This window comes from Vulpes lagopus, chromosome 7, assembly GCF_018345385.1.
Source record: "Vulpes lagopus strain Blue_001 chromosome 7, ASM1834538v1, whole genome shotgun sequence".
In the NCBI taxonomy this organism is placed as follows: Eukaryota; Metazoa; Chordata; class Mammalia; order Carnivora; family Canidae; genus Vulpes; species Vulpes lagopus.
This window is the reverse complement of record NC_054830.1, coordinates 30,174,583-30,193,513: the sequence shown is the minus strand read 5'-3', so window position 1 is coordinate 30,193,513 and position 18,931 is coordinate 30,174,583.

The window sequence follows — 18,931 nt, the reverse complement described above, 5'->3', positions numbered from 1 at the left end:
CAGGGAAATGCACCTTAAAACTGCTAAGAAATATGACTACATACCTACCAAAATGGTGAAAATGACAGACACTCAATACCAAGTATAGATGAGGATATGGAGCAACTAGAACTCTTACACACTATAGGTGGGCATGCACAACAACATGACTGCTTGGCAGTATCTTCTAAAGCTGAACATACAAATGTCCTGTGACCTAGAAATTCTACTCCCAACAGAAATATGTCCCAACAGAAATTTCCCTATGTATACCAAAAGACATGTCCAGAAATGTTCACAATAGCACTATTGAACATAGCTTAAAGCAGAACAGGAACCAATTATCCATCAAGAATGGAATGGATAAATTTTTATATTCACACAATGAATAGTGGGGAAATCTCACACACAAGACACCTGGGTGGCTCAGTAGTTAAGCATATATTGCCTTCGGCTCAGGGCGTGATTCCAGGATCTTGGGATCGAGTCCCTGCATCAGGCTCCCCTCCCTGCAAGGAGCCTGCTTCTCTCTCTGCTTATGTCTCTGCCTCTCTCTCTCTCTCTCTGTCTCTTGTGAATAAATAAATAAAATCTTGAAAAAAAAATCTCACACACAATGTTGAGTAAAAGAAGTCAGACACCAAAGACTATATTCTGATTGTTCCAATTATAGAAATGACAAAAATAGCCCAAAGTCATCTATAGTGTTTTTGTTTGTTTGTTCGTTTTGTTTTTTGCATATAAAGGATTTATTTTATCTATTTATTTTTAAAGATTTTATTTATTTATTCATGAGACACACACACAGAGAGAGAGAGAGAGAGAGAGAGAGAGAGGCAGAGGGAAAAGCAGACTCCATGCTGGGAGCCTGACGTGGGACTCGATCCTGGGACTCCAGGATCACAACCTGGGCCAAAGGCAGGCGCTAAACCACTGAGCCACCCAGGGATCCTCTAAAGGATTTATTTTAAATGTTTCATCTATAATGTTAGAAGTCTGGAAAGTGTTTACCCTGGTCAGGGTAATGAATGCAATGGGATATAGAGGAGTTTTCTGAGATGCTAATGTTCTGTTCTTGATCAAATTAAGTGTGTACGTCAGGCTGTACACTAATGATGAGGACAAGTCTTTTTGCATGAAATATTCAGTAAAAATTAGAACAAATAGAAATCCCTCTGGGTGATCCTACTATGTTATGTAGCTAGAGTAGAAATCCCCCTGTCTAGAGATCATATCAGGTTTCTTCCATCCCTCTCTTTCTTCCCTTCCCAGACCCACCTACCTAAGCCTTCCTCTCCCTAATTCTAGCTCCAGAGTGTCAAGGACTGTCTGGTACAAAAGATACAGATGGGAAGAAGCCATCATCTTGCCTTCAAGAAGCTAAATGTTTTCTCATCTATTAACTTCAGCCTGCCAACTGACAATAAGATTAACCTGTCACACTGCAGTTGCTACAAGGTAAAGTTGTTACTAATTACAGCTGCCACAGATATCCTCATGACCTTCCTGAATCATTATAATACTAGTATGCAAGACATGACCATACCATGGGCAGACTCAACTGCAACAGGTATTAATTACACAGGATTTTACTGGGCATCATTTGACTCCAAGTATAACAGAGTATGTGTAATAATGAACTGAGTTACTGGCACCCACATGATGTTTCCATTGTATCTGGCATAAGGATCATTCCATACCCAGTGGGATGATCGTATTCCCTGTCAACACTACTTGCTTTCCTGATCATAGATATTGATAATCCTCATTTTATTGTTCTGTTTTTCACAAGCAGTGTGTGAAAATTAGACTCTCAACCCTACTATTTATTATTTCTTCTACCTCTCTTGACATACACTTTGAAATAAACAAAAATAAGCATGTTTCTGCAGAATCTTGACTTCACATTTTCAGAACACTTCTCCATGCTCAATCTCTGTCCTCAGGTGCTTCCAATAACCAAGGCACCAAATGACATAGAAAGTCAAAGCCAATCATCTTTATCTTGCACAGCACACTCTGTCTTTTCAGAACATGGTCATTGATTATCTGACCATGGTCATTATGCCAAGGTTTGCTTTTGCAAACAAACAAAAGACGACATACCCTTGGCCTGAATCCTGCCTTTAGTTTACATTCTCTCTGACTGCTGTAACCAGAAAATCTAAATAGTCAGGTGGAAAAGGGCCCTGAGAAATTACCAGTTACTTCACTCTTAGGCACAAATTCCTTTCTGCCTATACCTTCCCTCTAACCTAGATAAACCATCCTGATAATAACACTTATAATGTTTCCAAGAAAGGGGTATTCATTAGTTCACTGGTTGCTACTTACCCACATTCAGGTTCCAGACTATATGTTACTTTCCAGAGCAGCCTTCTCTTGCCCTTCCAGAAGAGTTTAGGTCCCCATATTATTAACTTTCACATAATCATATAATTTTCTTTATAGTACTTAGTCCAGTTTCAACTAATTCATTTTTGTACTTATTTGTCTTATTCACCAATATATCTTCAGCAGTTTGCACAATACCTGGCTCATAGTTATATGCTCAGTAAATATTATTGAATGAATGAATGAATGAATGAATGAATGAATGAATAAGAGCTTCCTATGGTGTTTTTTTGGAGTTGGAAGGGTTTTTTCTTTTCTTCCCTAAGATTATTTTCTCTTGTTCTAGATAAAGCACATCATCTCTTGTTCTGTCCTCAGTAGAGATGAATGGCAAACAGGTGGCCAACAGCTCCCATGTCAGAACTCTTCACATAATCATAAATCATGACAAAGATACTTATTCTAAAGTTTTTATGTCTTAGCGATTTTCTCTGAAGGAGAGCTAGGTCATGATATTCAACTCAAAAAAAAAAAAAAAAGGAATAAGGAATAAAGTCATCTAGATACTCCTGATTGACATTAGTACTTGGGACCTTGATGTATCTATTTTTCTTGAGATCTTGACTTAATCCTTCCGACTTTCTAATTTTGGGTGTCTTCACAAATTATGAAACTGAATGGGAACAAACTAAGGGTATCCTGCATATATGTATCTTTTACCTTTTTTCATTCATCCATTTGTCAAATATTTTTAAGAAAATAGAATGTGTTTAGTCCTGTGCTAAGCACTAGAGATCTAGTAGGGATGGAGAGAAACAGGGTCCTGTCTTCAAGGTCCAGTCATGGGGAGAAGGGGTAGTTAGGTAAGTCTTTCTGGTATAGGAGTTGCCTAGATCAGTGATTTAGCACTATCCTAGTCGACTACAGGGCTTATTAAACACAGATTGCTGGACCACACCCCCATTTTCTGATTGTCTAGGGGAGCCTGAGGTTCTGTATTTTTTTTTTACAATTTCCCAGGTGATGCTAATGCTACTGATCTGGGGACCACACTTTTAGGGCCACTGACTTGGATGAAATGGAATATTAAATTAGAACATAGTTAGATTTAATAAGTATTTGATGGATGGATAAATGAATGGATGCATCAATCAGCCAATCAGTTGAAATCCATCACTACATCAATAGCATAAAACCCCAGTAAAAGGAGGCCACAGAGATGGATTTTAAAGTAGCTTATTTACTACAAAGTAATGAAAGACTCTACCCCTTCTCTCCCTGTGGTCCCTAACATGACTCATCACTAGCAAATGGTATGGCTGGCATTAATCAGGCTGCTTTTCCTATTTATGTCTTGTTCTATCTGGAGTTGCAATGGGCATTGCCTCCTCCGGAGTGTAATTTGGGCTGACTCATTTCCCAAGTTGCTGATAGAAAGGTCAGCATGCCTCCAGTTTACAGCTGATGGCATATAAGGAGCTATCAATCATACGTTGCACATCAGAGAGATTAGCCACCTTCATATGCGTTCCTTCTTGGCCACCTTGCCAAGAATCCAGCAGATCATTTGAACTAAAGGTTAAAAACTCACATTGGCATATGTCTGTGAATGGAATACTCAGTTAGCAGCATAGAAATTATACTAGTGTAGGGGCACCTGGGTGATGCAGTCAGTTAAGCATCTGACTCTTGATTTCAGCTTGGGTAATCATGCTGGGGTTGTAAGATGGAGTCCTGAGTGGGGCTCATGTTGAGTACAGAGTCTGCTTGGATTTCTCTCTCCCCCTCTGTCTCCCTCTGCCCCTCCTGCCTATTCTCTCTCTCTTTAAAAATACATAAATAAATCTTTTAAAAAAGGAAATCACTTTAGTCTCATAGAAAATATTTAAGTGCCTGAGCTTTGTTGTCATTCAGACAGAGGTGTATGTAAGTCCTGATTCTGCCTCCTAAAAATTAGATGATCAACATCCCTAATCTTCAATTACTTCATCTCTAAAACAGGCATAATGGTAATAATGAACTCATGAGATTGCTGCGCATGATGTGCATAACATGTTTAGCACAATACTAACCTCATGTTAACCATTCAACATATTTTAGTTAGCACTGTTGCTCTTTAGCTTCTCAAACTGTTTTCCTCAATGTTTTTGTAAATTATCTTTTGTAAACAATAAACTTAGATTTGACATATACCCTTCTTTTTTTAAAGATTTTATTTATTTATTCATGAGAGACACAGAGAGAGAGGCACAGACACAGGTAGAGGGAGAAGCAGGTTCCCTGCAGAGAGCCTGATGTGGGACTCGATCCGGGATCTCAGAACTCACCCCCTGAGCCAAAGGCAGACACCCAACCCCTGAGCCACCGAGGCGTCCCAGCATATATCCTTTAATTGCCTTTAGACTGGGTCAAGAGGAAGAATTTCACTGCTTGGATTTTCAGTTCTGAGCCAGAAAATGGAATGATTCATATTCAGCTAATTTCTTTTTGCCACATAGTATAAAGATTTCTACTCTAGGCCAAGATTCATTCCCTGTTAAAGATACCAAGAAAAAAGCTATAGAAGAAAATCACTGTCTTCCTTATAATCAGCTTTAAAAGGTAAGGACACAATACTTCCAGTTTCCCTCCCTCACCCCCAAATCTTTTCTGAATCTAGCAGTATTACCTAGGATAAAAGCAACTGAATAAATATTGTTCCATATCAGCCTGGGGGTCAGACACCCCTGGTTTCCAGTCTTGGCTCTGCCACTACAAGCTGTGTGATCTTGGAAAAGTTACTTATACTCTCTATGTCGTTGTTTTCACTATTCTTAAAGTAATAATATTACTAATAATTATTGTGAGGATTAAATTAATCTATTTTCCAGTACTTGAAAAGTACTAAGTTCACATAAATGTCAGTAATGTGAACTCTTAGCATCTTATCCTGTTATGTGACCCTCATTTTAATATTTCTGGATTTGTTGAAGGAGTCCATGCCCTTCAGATTGGAATGGTTTCAATTATAACCTCTTTCAACCTCCTCTTTTTAATATAAAAACCCTAATCCTTTTAAAGAGCCCACACCTCTTTCATCCCTTTTAATGTTATAGTCGCCTGGCTCCTACAGCTGCTTCTTCAGTCTTTCTGGCAACACTAAATAAGACCTTTCTAAGGTAGGCCTTTCATCTACCCTGCCAAATGCAGGGCCTTGTCCATAATAGGCACTGGATATATATTTGTTGAATAGATGAATGAATAAATGCAGCCAAGACATTCAAAAGTAATCGTGGCATTAAGCTAAAAATAAGGCAGCTTTGTTTCTCTGTAGACATGCAATGGGGCTAAATTACCACATCCCCTTCAAAGAATTGTTCCAAATCAGTCACTCATAGGGAACTGTACAAAGCCCTATTAATCATAATGCTATTATAAAACACAAGGGTGGGAAAAGGGACTGTCTTCTCTGCATTAGGCACCTTTTAGTTATTACTCTGGCCAAAAATCCAATCACCTAGACAGAACCAAGATCAAAAGGAAAATGCCTCAGTTCTCATCTCCAGGTGCCCTTGTTCACTGAAAATTGGCAAAAACCCAACTTGTCTGGAATCCCATGGACTGCTAGTGAGCTTTTGAAAAGGTGTATTAGATCATTTTACTCTCCTGTTCAAAACTATCCAGTGACATTCTGTGATACCTGAAACCCAGACTGCTCAAGGGTCCTGCTGATCTTTTTGCTCAATCATGGTCTCAGACAGCCATCACTTCAACCCATCCCCAATCTATCCCTAAGACAGAGCCCTGCAAACTTGCTCTGTGAAGAGCCAGAGAGTGAATATGTCAAACTTTGGGGAACATACCATCTCTGTTCCAACTACTCAACTTTGTGATTGCTACAGGAAAGTAGCCATAGTAAATGTATAAATTTACAACTGTGGCTGAACTGTGGCTGTGTTCCAATAAAATGTTTTTTACAAAAGCAGGTGGCTTCCTGGATTTGGCCCATGGGCCATAGTCTGCCAACCTCTTCCCTAAGATAAGACCCCTTCCATAACCCCCTGTTCCTATATCCTTGCATTTAGTTATTCACATTTGTTTGTTACTTCTCTGGTTCAGTCACTAGAATATGACCTTCAGGGGGACAGGACCTTTGTTTTGTTGACTGCAATGTTTCCAGCCCTAGGACATTTCCTAGCATATAGTGTGTGTTCAGTTGAATGAATGATCTCATCTCCTGTTACTTTTGCTGTCATTCACTGCTCTGATTTTCCTTCAGTTCTCAGGACATTCCAGATTCATTCTTGCTTTCTGGTCTTTGCACTTGCCTTTGCCTTCAGCCTGAAGCATCCTTCCCCCTTGCTTTTCATGTCCTCCTCTTCCGTTCATTTAGTTCTCAGATCTTTGAAGTTGCCTTTCCTGATTATACTAAACAAAGTTTCTCAGAAGCTTCACCGACTCTTACTTTCCCCACAACATTTATTAAGAAGTGGAATTATTTTTTTATTTGAGTTCTGTTCATTGTCTCCCATGACTCCAGCAAGTTGATCCACCTCCCTAAAGCTTAGAAAAGTGTATGACACATAGGAGTTTTTCAATCAAAATGTGTCTAGAACAACAGTGCTTTTCAAACTTCAATGTTTATATGAATCACCTTTGCATCTTGTTAAAATGCAAATTCTAAGTCTGTGGGTCTGGGGCAGGGCCTTGAAATTCTGTGGGTCTGACAAGCTACCAGGAGATATTGATGCTGCTGGTCTATGGACCACATTTTGAGCAAGGAGAGTCTAGTGAATATTTTTGACTCTGCCTCACCTTTAGGGCAGGAAGTGGACTGTAGGCTGAGGATCTTTCAAAAAACATCTGACATGTTTGCCAGCCAGAGCCAAAGATCAAAGCGGGAGACCAATTCCATCCTTAAAAGCCATATCCAATGCAAAATGGTAAGGACAGATTTTCCTGAGTCACTTAAGTGGTTTTGGCCTCAGGCACCAGGTCTTCAATGAACAGGAATTGGCAACATTTCCTATAATAAATTCACCTTGAAAATGCTGAATCATCCATGGGGAACCAAAATGAATCTGTCTTCATTCTGTGTTCAGTTATGTCTCCATTTATTTCAACCACTCTACTGCCTACATTAGGGGAGTTACTTGCTCTACACCTCAATGTGGTAACCCTGAGAGACCTCATATTTTTGCAGAGCCACAGATCATGCTGCTAGTGTAAATGGTGCGGACTTGACCTAAAAGAGAACTTCCTACCTCAAAACTGGAAGGGAATGTATCCACAGGGAAATACAATATGGCAGAGTGATTAAGAGCTGTCCTCTGAAGTCTGATTACCATTTAAACTCTGCATGACCTGGAGCACAGTACCTATATTCTTATCTTTTATTTATTTATTTATTTTTAAAATTCTTGCTCAAACAGGGTGCTGGAATCTTTTTTCTTTTTTTTTTTAAGATTTTATTTATTTATTCATGAGAGACAGAGAGAGAGAGAGAGAGAGAGAGAGAGAGAGAGAGAGGCAGAGACACAGGCAGAGGGAGAAGCAGGCTCCATGCAGGGAGCCCGACATGGGACTCCCAGGATCACGCCCTGGGCCGAAGGCGGCGCTAAACCGCTGAGCCACTCGGGCTGCCCAGTACCTACACTTTAAATGCCTCAGTTTTTCCCTCTTAAATGGAAAATAATGGCACCTGATGCTTAGCATTGTTGTGATAATTAAGGGACAGAATTCTTTGTAAAGAACTTGGCACAGTATATGATATACATGTGAGTATTAATTAATAATAGCTACAGTTTTTATTCTACTTTACCATAGAATATTGTTATTATATTTATTTTTTTGTTATATTTATTGAAAGTTATCTCATATTTTAGAATTTGAAGAGTAGCTTTGCACATAATATTTAACACAATTATTTTAATATACCAGTTAAGATACAGAATTCTTACTATATACCAGGCACATATTAAGAGCTATGTTATCTCATTTAATCCTGAAAATAAATCTGTGAAGTAGACATTGGTGTCTCCATTCTGTAGATAGGGAAGCTGAGGCTTCAGATGGTGACAGGTTTGTTAAAGTTTACTCAACTGGTAGGATTGGAGCAAAGATTTGAGCCAGGTTTAGCTGACTTCAGGATCAGCTAGCTATCCTTTACCTTCTAGCTATCCTTTACCACCTTGCTGGGGATGTCATACATGTAATATAGATTTTGATGTCTTGGTTCTTGAACAGGAGATCTTTCCATTACAACACCAACTCTTAGGGTGCTTTTCTCTTCTGTGAGAGAATCTGTATGACAATCATCAAACATACTTTCAGGTCTAGCAATTAAGCTTCTGAGCTCTATTCTGATGGGCTTTGCCAGCTTGTTTTCCATTTGTTTGTTTGTTTAATTTTTGTCACTGTAGACATCCTGTTTGATAGAGCTTTGGCCCAATAAATACTGTAACTTCAACCCCCAGGAAGGCCGCTCAATGGCCATACTATCCCTTATGTTCTAGTTATCTATTGCTGATAATTAGCAACCATACCAAAATTTAGTAGTATAAAACAACAACAGATTCTGTGTCAGAAATTTGGAAAGGGCATAGGAAGGGCAGCTCTTCTTTGCTTACAATTTCTAGGGTCCCAGTTAAGAATACTTGGGGCTTAGGGAAGATTCTATTGTCTAGAGGCTGGAATCATCTAGCAGCGTCTTCACTCATATGCCTGACACTTGGGCTGGAATGAATCAAAGACTGGGCTCAGCTGGCACCATGGACCAGAGTACCTACCTGTGGACTCTGCATGTACCCTGGGCTTCTCACAGCATGGCAGCTCAGTACTCAAAGTACTCCCAAATGAGAGAATCTGCAGAACAAATGTTCTTTCAAGTCATCAGACTCATATTTAAGAGTCACATGGTATGATGTTTGTGTTCATTTGTGTTCTATGGTTCAATGAATCACTAAGGAATGCCCAGTTTCAAGGGTAAGGGAATTAGATTCTACCTCTTATTGGGGGAAACAAAGCCACAATGCTAAAGAACATGTGTAATGGAAAATGTTGTTATATCAATCTTTGGAAAATACAATCTGCTGCAATCTTCAATTCTATACTTTCTCCATTTTGTCATATTGAACATTACTTTGCAAGAGGCCAAAAGCTTCTCTACTGAAATGATCTGGAAATGAGGAGAAAAAGAATCCTCTTGAATACCCAATCTTGAATACTTACAGAAAAAAATTACCCTTCCATATGTAGCATGTCTTCAATTCATGAGCAATAATATTTTAGGCTTTTGGAGTTATCAAGATGTCTTTGTTAGGTACAGCCAAAAGATTCCTAAGGTGAGAAAAAATAATATGAAAAAACTTTAATGAATAACTGTACCATTTATTTGCAACTTTAAGGCTGTAACATGCATATAATCCTCACAACCCAATGAGTTAAACAATATTCTAAGTTCTCTATAATAATAAGAACATTGAGGATTAGAACCACTGAGTAACGGTTCAAGTTTCACTGAAATAGGAAGTAGTAGAGCAAGGAAGTGCTCAAGCCTAACTCTTTAAAGATCCATAGCCATTCAATGGTAATCTAGTGATCCTTCTTGCAGCATTTAGTTTCAAGCTCTCTTTTTAAATCAGGAATCTTCTTGTTTCAGGTGACAAAAATAAAACTAAAGCTAGCTCACATAAGTGGTAAATCATGCCAGTTATAGGAGCTTCAGGCATAGCTGGATCCAGGAGCTCCAGCAATGTTCTTGGAGTCTGTCCCTCTCCATCTCTTGGTTTTGCCTCCTCTTTTTTAATATTTTATTTATTAATTCCTGAAAGACACAAAGACATAGGCAGAGGGAGAAGCAGGCTCCCTGCAGGGAACCCAATGCGGGACTCAATCCCAGAACCCTGGAATCATGACCTGAGCCAAAGGCAGACATTCCACCACTGAGCCACCTAGGTTCCCCCTTGCTTCCTCTTCTGATTTCAGTCTTAAGTAGCCTCTCCCTATTTGGCGATAAAGATGACCACCACCAACTACAGACTGTATACTCTCACTTGAGCATAGCTAACAGGTGTTTAGCTTCTCTTCTCTATCAGTTTGAGAAAGTGTCTGTTTTATTTCTTATCTGGATTAAATTCTAATTGATCTCAGTTGGATCACAAATCTTTTCATAAATCAATCACCTGTGAGCAGGGAGTTGAAATAAGATGGTTGGCCAGGTCTAGGTCAGACCTTCACAAGCAATATGGACTATGTATGGGGGAGGAGTGGTTTCCTAAAGGGATATCAACATGAGTATACAATGGCAAAATAATGGACATGGGGCAGCAAAAACATCAGGTGCTGACTACATTCTCATTTTACAGTTGGATAATCTTGTAGTTGGCAAGACTGATCCTTATTCCATTTTTATCAATTCTTTCCCTCTGGCTCCCAGTGTTCTATTATTGCATCTGTTCCTCCTTCCTTAGAGGAAAAGAGTTGACAAATTTATTCACACTAAGGTGTGAGTCACTCAATAACCAAAAATCCTTGCATTCTAGTTTCTATAATGAGCATTCACTCATTTGACTAATATCTATTGAGCATTCACTATGTGACAGCCCTGTGCTAGGTAAGCACTGCGAAGATAAAGGTGAAATAAGACAAGCAGGCCTTACATAGACTCAAGTATGTATTAACATTGTAATGGGAAAAGTAAGATATATTTTCATTTTTAAAATATTAAGTTCATCAGGGAAAGGCCAATTACTCACACATTTTCAAATTTGAGGAGGTCATAAATATTGCCTAGAACAGCTTTCTGACCTCCAACAGCTTCCAGAGCTCTGATTCAGCAAGTCTGGAGTAAGACCCAGGAATCTGAATTTTTATAAACACTCCCAGGTAATTTTGATGAAGATGCTTAAGGGACTTTACTTTGCTTTCCCATTAGTTTAACACAAAGAATTATTCTCTAATGACTATATTTCTGAAATATAGAAATCCCTGAATCTCTCCTGAAAAAGAGAAATCTTGGAGCAAGGATGTCTTTCCTTTCAAAACATACTGCATAAGCAGCATCTAATCTGGTCTTTTCATAGAGCAGCCACCCCCACTTCCTGTATGTTGAGATCTGCAAAGTGGATAAAAGATGCTGTCGATGCCCGGCCCATAGTATCCGTCTCTTCACATTAAGAGCTGCTTCCTGTGAACATCTGAGCCTCTGTCTGAGGGTGTTTTTGTCTGGCTGTGGTTGCACACTTGGCCCATGCATGTCTAGGTAGGAGACTAGAGAATGAGTACCTTTAAGACAGCTGTCAGTCAACATTGGTTAGGGAGTTGGTAGATGCACACCCCTGCTTCCTTCTCATCCTTTGGGGTAGCTGAATCATATTCTGTCTCGCAGACTTCCCCCAAAGCTTTCATTGGCTTTCTTCCTGATCCTGTCTTCTTGGAATGTTCCCTGTGATCACTTCCTGTATAAATGAGCAGTCTTCTAATCCTTCGCTCAGAGTCATCTTCTTGGGAAACAAAGCAAACACCCATGTATGTCTAATTGTAAAAAGCCATGTGCTGTGCTTGCATTTTTCTTAGAAATATTAAGTGCTGACAGTTGTCTTCAGGTTACATCAAAGAAGTTCCAATGAAGTATCTGAAAGAATCGAATGAGGGCTTAAATTAGAATGGATTCCTCAATATCTGACACACAAACTAGTACACATGTCTTCAGTTATCAAGCACAAGGTGGAGACCTTCTTACTATTATTATTATTATTACTATTATTTTTACCATTCACTCTGAAAAGACTCAGCCCAAATGCTAAATAGTTGTTCTAAAGAAGGATTTGGAAAAGGAACAGACTGATGTTATTGTACTAAAATAGTCATAGAAAGTGCAAAGAGTGTGTTTATTATGCAGAATGCATCCAAGCATGATTAGATGTTTGGCAGAAGAAAAACTAGGAAAGAGTGGAAAAAGCCGAGCAAAAACCAGCCAGACCCAAAGAATTACTCGAAAAGTGAATGAATAGAAAACTTCTTGGGATTTGAATGTTGATGAATAACTGGCATCTCCCTTCTTCATCTACTTGCAAATGGTAACAAATCATTCTGATGATAATTGCAGAATATATCTATTTATGACAAGCTGATGGACATGGAGATCATTCTATTTTATGTTCTATTGATTACCCCTCAAACTAATTCATGGGTTCTCAGAAGAACCCAAGACTAAAAGAGCAAGACCAGTGCTTTGTTCCCTAACCCAAAAAGAGAAAGAAAAGAAAACTATTAGTTGAACGAACACATAAGGAAGAAGACAATTATTCAGAGAAGAAGGCTGGAGGCTAAGTTAAATACAGCTATTTCACTGCTTTGTGAAAGTTCATGTTAAGCCCTTCACTTTTACAAAAGACCTACATTAGTACTTATTTTCATTAACCCCAAGATATCTGAAGAGGACTTTCACTTTAATAAAAAAAGGTCAAAAGCCAAAATAGCATTTAGCTTGTGTTTTATAGTGAGTGCTTGTAGAGACCGGGGTAAAACAAACAAACAAACCAAAAAAGAGACCAGGGTCACCCCACATACAGAGAGTGGTTCCAGTGAGCTCCTTCCCATGGAACTACTCTCAGGACCTCAGCATCAGGCCACCGTAGCTTTGACCTGTGTCTGTGAGCATCTGTGCTTCATCTCCATTTATCTTGTACATCCACTAGAAAGATGTGTCCTAAGGTATCAGAAAAGCCTAAGGGAAGGTATTTTGAGGGTCTGAGAATGCTCAATAGTTTTTCCATGTAAATAAATGGTAATAACTGCTTTGTTTTATACCATCTCAGCTTAGGAAAGTTTTCATAGATATGCTCTACTTTTGGATAGTGGAAGAAACTTGTATATATATGGGTGGGAGGAAGGGCTAGGAGAGCCCTTTCTGACAAACATTCAGAATTTCTGTTCTCTGTTCTTGTGATAGCTACTAGGGAGAGATCAATTTAGAAATTTGCTTTTAGTTCTACAATTTAGACCTCTATTGAGTTGTAGAGGAAATCACACAGTTGAAAAGCTCCTGAAAACAATTTTGCTGTATTTTTTTCATCAGAATTTTACATAATGCTGCTCTTCTGAAACCACATCTTAGATACTTTCAGAAATTTTATCTTTAAAGTTTTTCTTCTACATCTAATTGTAACAAAACCAACTGTTTCAGTGGGATTCTTAGTTTTCAAGCAACAGGAATTGATTAGGCCCATTTAACTGAAGCACAAAGTAATTCATTGGAAGTGCTAGGGAGAACTTTGAGATTTGAGAGAAAGGCTGAAGAAATAGAAAAAAGGCTACCAGGAACCAGTGGTGCTCTGGGCATCCTGGGAATAAGAATAAATTGGCCAAATCATTAGCCACCACAGCTGGGACGAACCAGCTCCAACTGTTTTTGCTGCCTTCATGTTACTCCATTAATCAGAATACTGGGAAATAAAGTAAAATTTTTAGCTTGGGTTCCAGGCCCACATTTTGGCAAGGGGAGAACAGTGTACTGAGAATGGCGGTTCTACCAAGATGGCATACAGGGGGAGAAATTACTCCCCCCAAAGAAAATTAGGTACTGGAACCAGAACAAGGGGAGCTATAGAACCTAAAGGTCAGGCTAGAGATATAGATAGTGCTTCCTGAGATAATAATCTTGTAAAAAGATACCAACCTTAGAGTAACTTGTCTCACCACTTCATTGTATTAGTATTTTGCTACCTTATCCGAAATATTTTCTTAATAGCCCTCAATGACTGTCATACCACTATTAGAATTTTTTTTTTTAAATACATCGCTTTTGAAGGATGATGCCTCCCTCTGGCCATTAATTGGCTTTGGTCTCTGGCCCTGAAGCTCACTGTCCTTTCTCACCTATCCTTCCAGACTCTACATACAGAGTAGCCCTGCCAGTCTGCTCTACCTTTACTGCTGTATATGGTACCTTAACAACTTAAGTTTGAGGGACAAATTGTGACTCTCTGAGTTCCAATACATGAACATGTGCTAGAATTTGACATCATATTCCTGGTGTTGAGTATTTTACATCTATACCCCCCTCTGTGCAGGTAGATCCTATATTATAAAACAAGAAATAATGATGGTAATACAGCAGCCCTTGAGAGCACAGTGGGATGTATTCCAAGGCCTTTGAAAACCACCAAGTTCTCAGATATATCTCCTCAAATTATATTTTCCCCCACAAAATGCAGTAAAGCATAACTGAGAAACTATAAATAATCCCCTCAGTCTTTAATGATTCTATAAATATGGGACTAAAGTCATTTACAAAGCCATTAAAATAAATACTGGTTGGAGCACTCACTGAAACAATTTAACAAATCATTTTTTTCTTGTTTTCCTAATAGAACATGTAGAGCTATGACTCACTGCTGAGTATGACATTTTCTTCTTTGATGTTTCCAACACATATAACTTCCAGATAAGAACTCCCAATTTTGTAAACCTCTTCATGCCCACCATCAATGCTGGAAGAGGATGGTAGATAAGGGGTGGGGCTCAGGAGTATGAATTACCAGGTTAAAATCCTGGCTCCACCAGTTAGTATTGTGTGAATCTGACAAGAACTCTTTTCAGTAAACCTTGTTTTCCTCATCTGCAAAATGGTGTAATGACACTAATTGACATGACAATTCATTTTAAGCATCAGTGTCTGATACTTCATAAATGCTCAATATACATTAACTTTTAAAAAACATCTTTAAATAATGACATCATGAAAGCAATTGCTTCTGCAAAGATGAGTAGAGAACAGCAAAGCAACCCAAAAGCATAAGATACTAGAAATAAACCTAACCAAAGAGGTAAAGGATTTATACCCTAAAAACTACAGAACACTGCTGAAAGAAACTGAGGAGGACACAAAGAGATGGAAAAATATTCCATGCTCATGGATTGGAAGAATTAATATTGTGAAAATGTCAATGTTACCCAGGGTAATTTACACATTTATTGCAATCCCTGGAACGTCTGGGTGGCTCAGCGGTTGAGCATCTGCCTTTGGCTCAGGGCATGATCCCTGGGTCCGGGGATCGAGTCCCACATCGGGCTCCCTGCATGGAGCCTGCTTCTCTCCCTACCTGTTTGTCTCTGCCTCTCTCTCTGTGTCTCTCATAAAGAGATAAATAAAATCTTAAAAAACAAAAGAAAATGTATTATTAAAAAAATAACAATGCAATTCCTATCAAAATACCATGGATTTTCTTCAGAGAGTTGGAACAAATCATCTTAAGATTTGTGTGGAATCAGAAAAGACCCCGAATAGCCAGGGGAATATTAAAAAAGAAAACCAGAGCCGAGGGCATCACAATGCCAGATTTCAGGTTGTACTGTAAATCTGTGATCATCAAGACAGTGTGGTCCTGGCACAAAAACAGACACATAGATCAATGGAACAAAATAGAGAATCCAGAAATGGCCCCTCAACTCTATGGTCAACTAATATTCAACAAAGCAGGAAAGACCATCCACTGGAAAAAAGACAGTCTTCAATAAGTGGTGCTGAGAATATTGGACAGCCACGTGCAGAAGAATGAAACTAGAACATTCTCTTACACCATACACAAAGATAAACTCAAAATGGATGAGAGATCTAAATGTGAGACAAGATTCCATCAAAATCCTGGAGGAGAACACAGGCAACACCCTTTTAGAACTTGGCCACAGCAACTTCTTGCAAGATACATCTATGAAGGTAAGGGAAACAAAAGCAAAACTGAATTATTGGGACTTCATCAAGATAAAAAGCTTCTGCACAGCAAAAGAAACAGTCAACAAAACTAAAAGACAACCTACATAATGGGAGAAGGTATTTGCAAATGACGTATCAGATAAAGGGCTAGTATCCAAGATCTATAAAGAACTTATTAAACTCAACACCAAAGAAACAAACAATCCAATCATGAAATGGGCAAAAGACATGAACAGAAATGTCACAGAGGAAGACATAGACATGACCAACAAGCACATGAGAAAATGCTCTGCATCACTTGCCATCAGGGAAATACAAATCAAAACCACAATGAGATACCACCTCACACCAGTGAGAATGGGGAAAATTAACAAGACAGGAAACCACAAATGTTGGACAGGATGTGGAGAAAGGGGAACCCTCTTGCACTATTGGTGGGAATGTGAACCGGTGCAGCCACTCTGGAAAACTGTGTGGAGATTCCTCAAAGAATTAAAAATAGAGCTACCCTATGACCCAGCAATTGCACTGCTGGGGATTTACCCCAAAGATACTGATGCAGTGAAATGTCGGGACACCTATACCCCAATGTTTATAGCTGCAATGTCCACAATAGCCAAACTGTGGAAGGAGCCTCAGTACCCATTGAAAGATGAATGGATAAAGAAGCTGTGGTCTATGTATACAATGGAATATTACTCAGCCATTAGAAATGACAAATACCCACCATTTACTTCCACGTTGATGGAACTGGAGGGTATTGTGCTGAGTGAAATAAGTCAACTGGAGAAGGACAAACATTATATGGTCTCATTCATTTGGGGAATATAAAAAATAGTCAAAGGGAATAAAGGGGAAAGGAGAGAAAATGAGAGAAAATATCAGTGATGGTGACAGAACATGAGAGACCCCTAACTCTGGGAAACGAACAAGGGGTAGTGGAAAAGGAGGTGGGTGGGGGGTTGGGGTGACTGGGTGACAGGCACTAAGGGGGACACTTGAAGGGACAAGCACTGGATGATATGCTATATGTTGGCAAATTGAACTCCAATTTAAAAAAAAAAGAGAGAGAACAGCAAAGCACCTTAAACTATATATGCTGGGGGCTAAGCGAGGTTCATTCACTAGCTAGATAACTCATTCCCTACACAATTCATATTTGTATCTTAGAAGAATTAAAAATCCTTGATAAGATCAACCTCCAGAGTCACTTACAAGTAATGGAAATACTAAATCCATATGCACTGAGGATCTCATGCAGCATTGACAAATAATTGGGGAGTGCAGTGGTAAATGTTCAGAAGGAACATCTCTGAAATGTCATCTGGCTTTGTGAGACAAACAGAAGCATATTAAAGTAATTACAAACATAACTGAGCTACAGAATACTGTACATAAAATTGTGTAATCCTCTGAGTGACTTATTAGAACTTTGGGGTTAATACAAGACCAATTAGATAGTTTAGCTCACTAATGCAATCATCCCATAATGATACCAATGAGTTTCCCAGGAAACATGTCGGTGTTGCTGAAGTGGAGGCAGAACATGAAAAATAAATCAAAGTCCCATGATTTTTGGTCCTGTGAGAGAGTTGGCTTCAAAATATCATGGGAAACATATTATTACTATTGCCATGGTATGACTTAATTCAAAGCAACCAAGTTCCATGAACACATGGGGAAAAGGCACAGACTATACATGTATGGTGTAGAAAGGGTGATGGTGCCCCTGCAAAGAAAAAGGTATGCAGTTGAAAGTTAGATGAATACTTTGAATGGAACACTTCCCTGCCCCACTGACTGGTGGCATGGCCATGTGACTCACTTCACTCATAGAATATGGACATGAAGTAAACCGAGGCCCCTCTTACGTTAGCAGGCACTGGCACTCCTGCCATTCATCACAAGAGGGACATCCCTAGGTAGGTAGGCATTGAACCAAGCAGGATGAGCAGAACTAAATCCAACTCATAGCCTCAAGGGAACTAAACCCAGTCAACCCACAGCACAACAAGAGCCATTCCAGCTGATCCTCAGTCCCATGGGCAAGAAAAATAAATTATTGTTGTGAGCCACAGAGTTGCAGGGTGATTTTTTTATGGAGCATTGCTGAACAATAGTTGACAGATGAATAACAAGAGCTAATACCAATTGGGTCCTCACTTTGTGCAAGGCACTGAACTCAGGACTTAGCATTCATGATTTGTTCTAATTCTTAGACAACCTGGAGAGGTGGAAATTATTCTCCTTTTAAAAAAGTTAAGTTATTGACCTGAAGACACACGATTAATAAATGGCAGAATCAAGATTCAAATCCAGGGCAGTCTGGTTCTTGTGCCGAGTTATTTTTCGCTGCACTACACCACCCCTCTTAGGTGTTCATTTATGTCAGTGTTGAAGGATAAAGACCACATTCTTCTACAGGTCTTGAATTCATTTGGCCTTCATAGCAATTTATTGTGTACTTATTGTATACTATATACTGAGTCTGGCATACAGTAAGCACTCACTGCTTAGTGGAAGTTAGCTCTTATGGGTTTTACCATGTGAATATGTAAAAAAAAATTAAACAATGAGATCTTAAAGCAATACAAGGAGAAAAATAATGTATGAATAATATATTTGATATAATTAAAGAAACTACTTCCAGTTGTTCATGTTAAATGATTTATTGCCAGGTAAGATCTCAGAGATTTAATTTTATTATAAGAGCAAATAAATTTATTTGAAACCTAAATTTTTAAAAAATTTATATTATATCACCTTTCTCACTGACAGCTTTTATGTTCTAAAATATCTCTTGGACCCTAAGTTTATTTTGAGAACAAACAAAAAAATCTTCCAAAATGATATATAATTCTATCTTCTATGCTTCTAACATGGGGAGGTATTATATGTAGGCCAAAATATTTCTAGATAGAA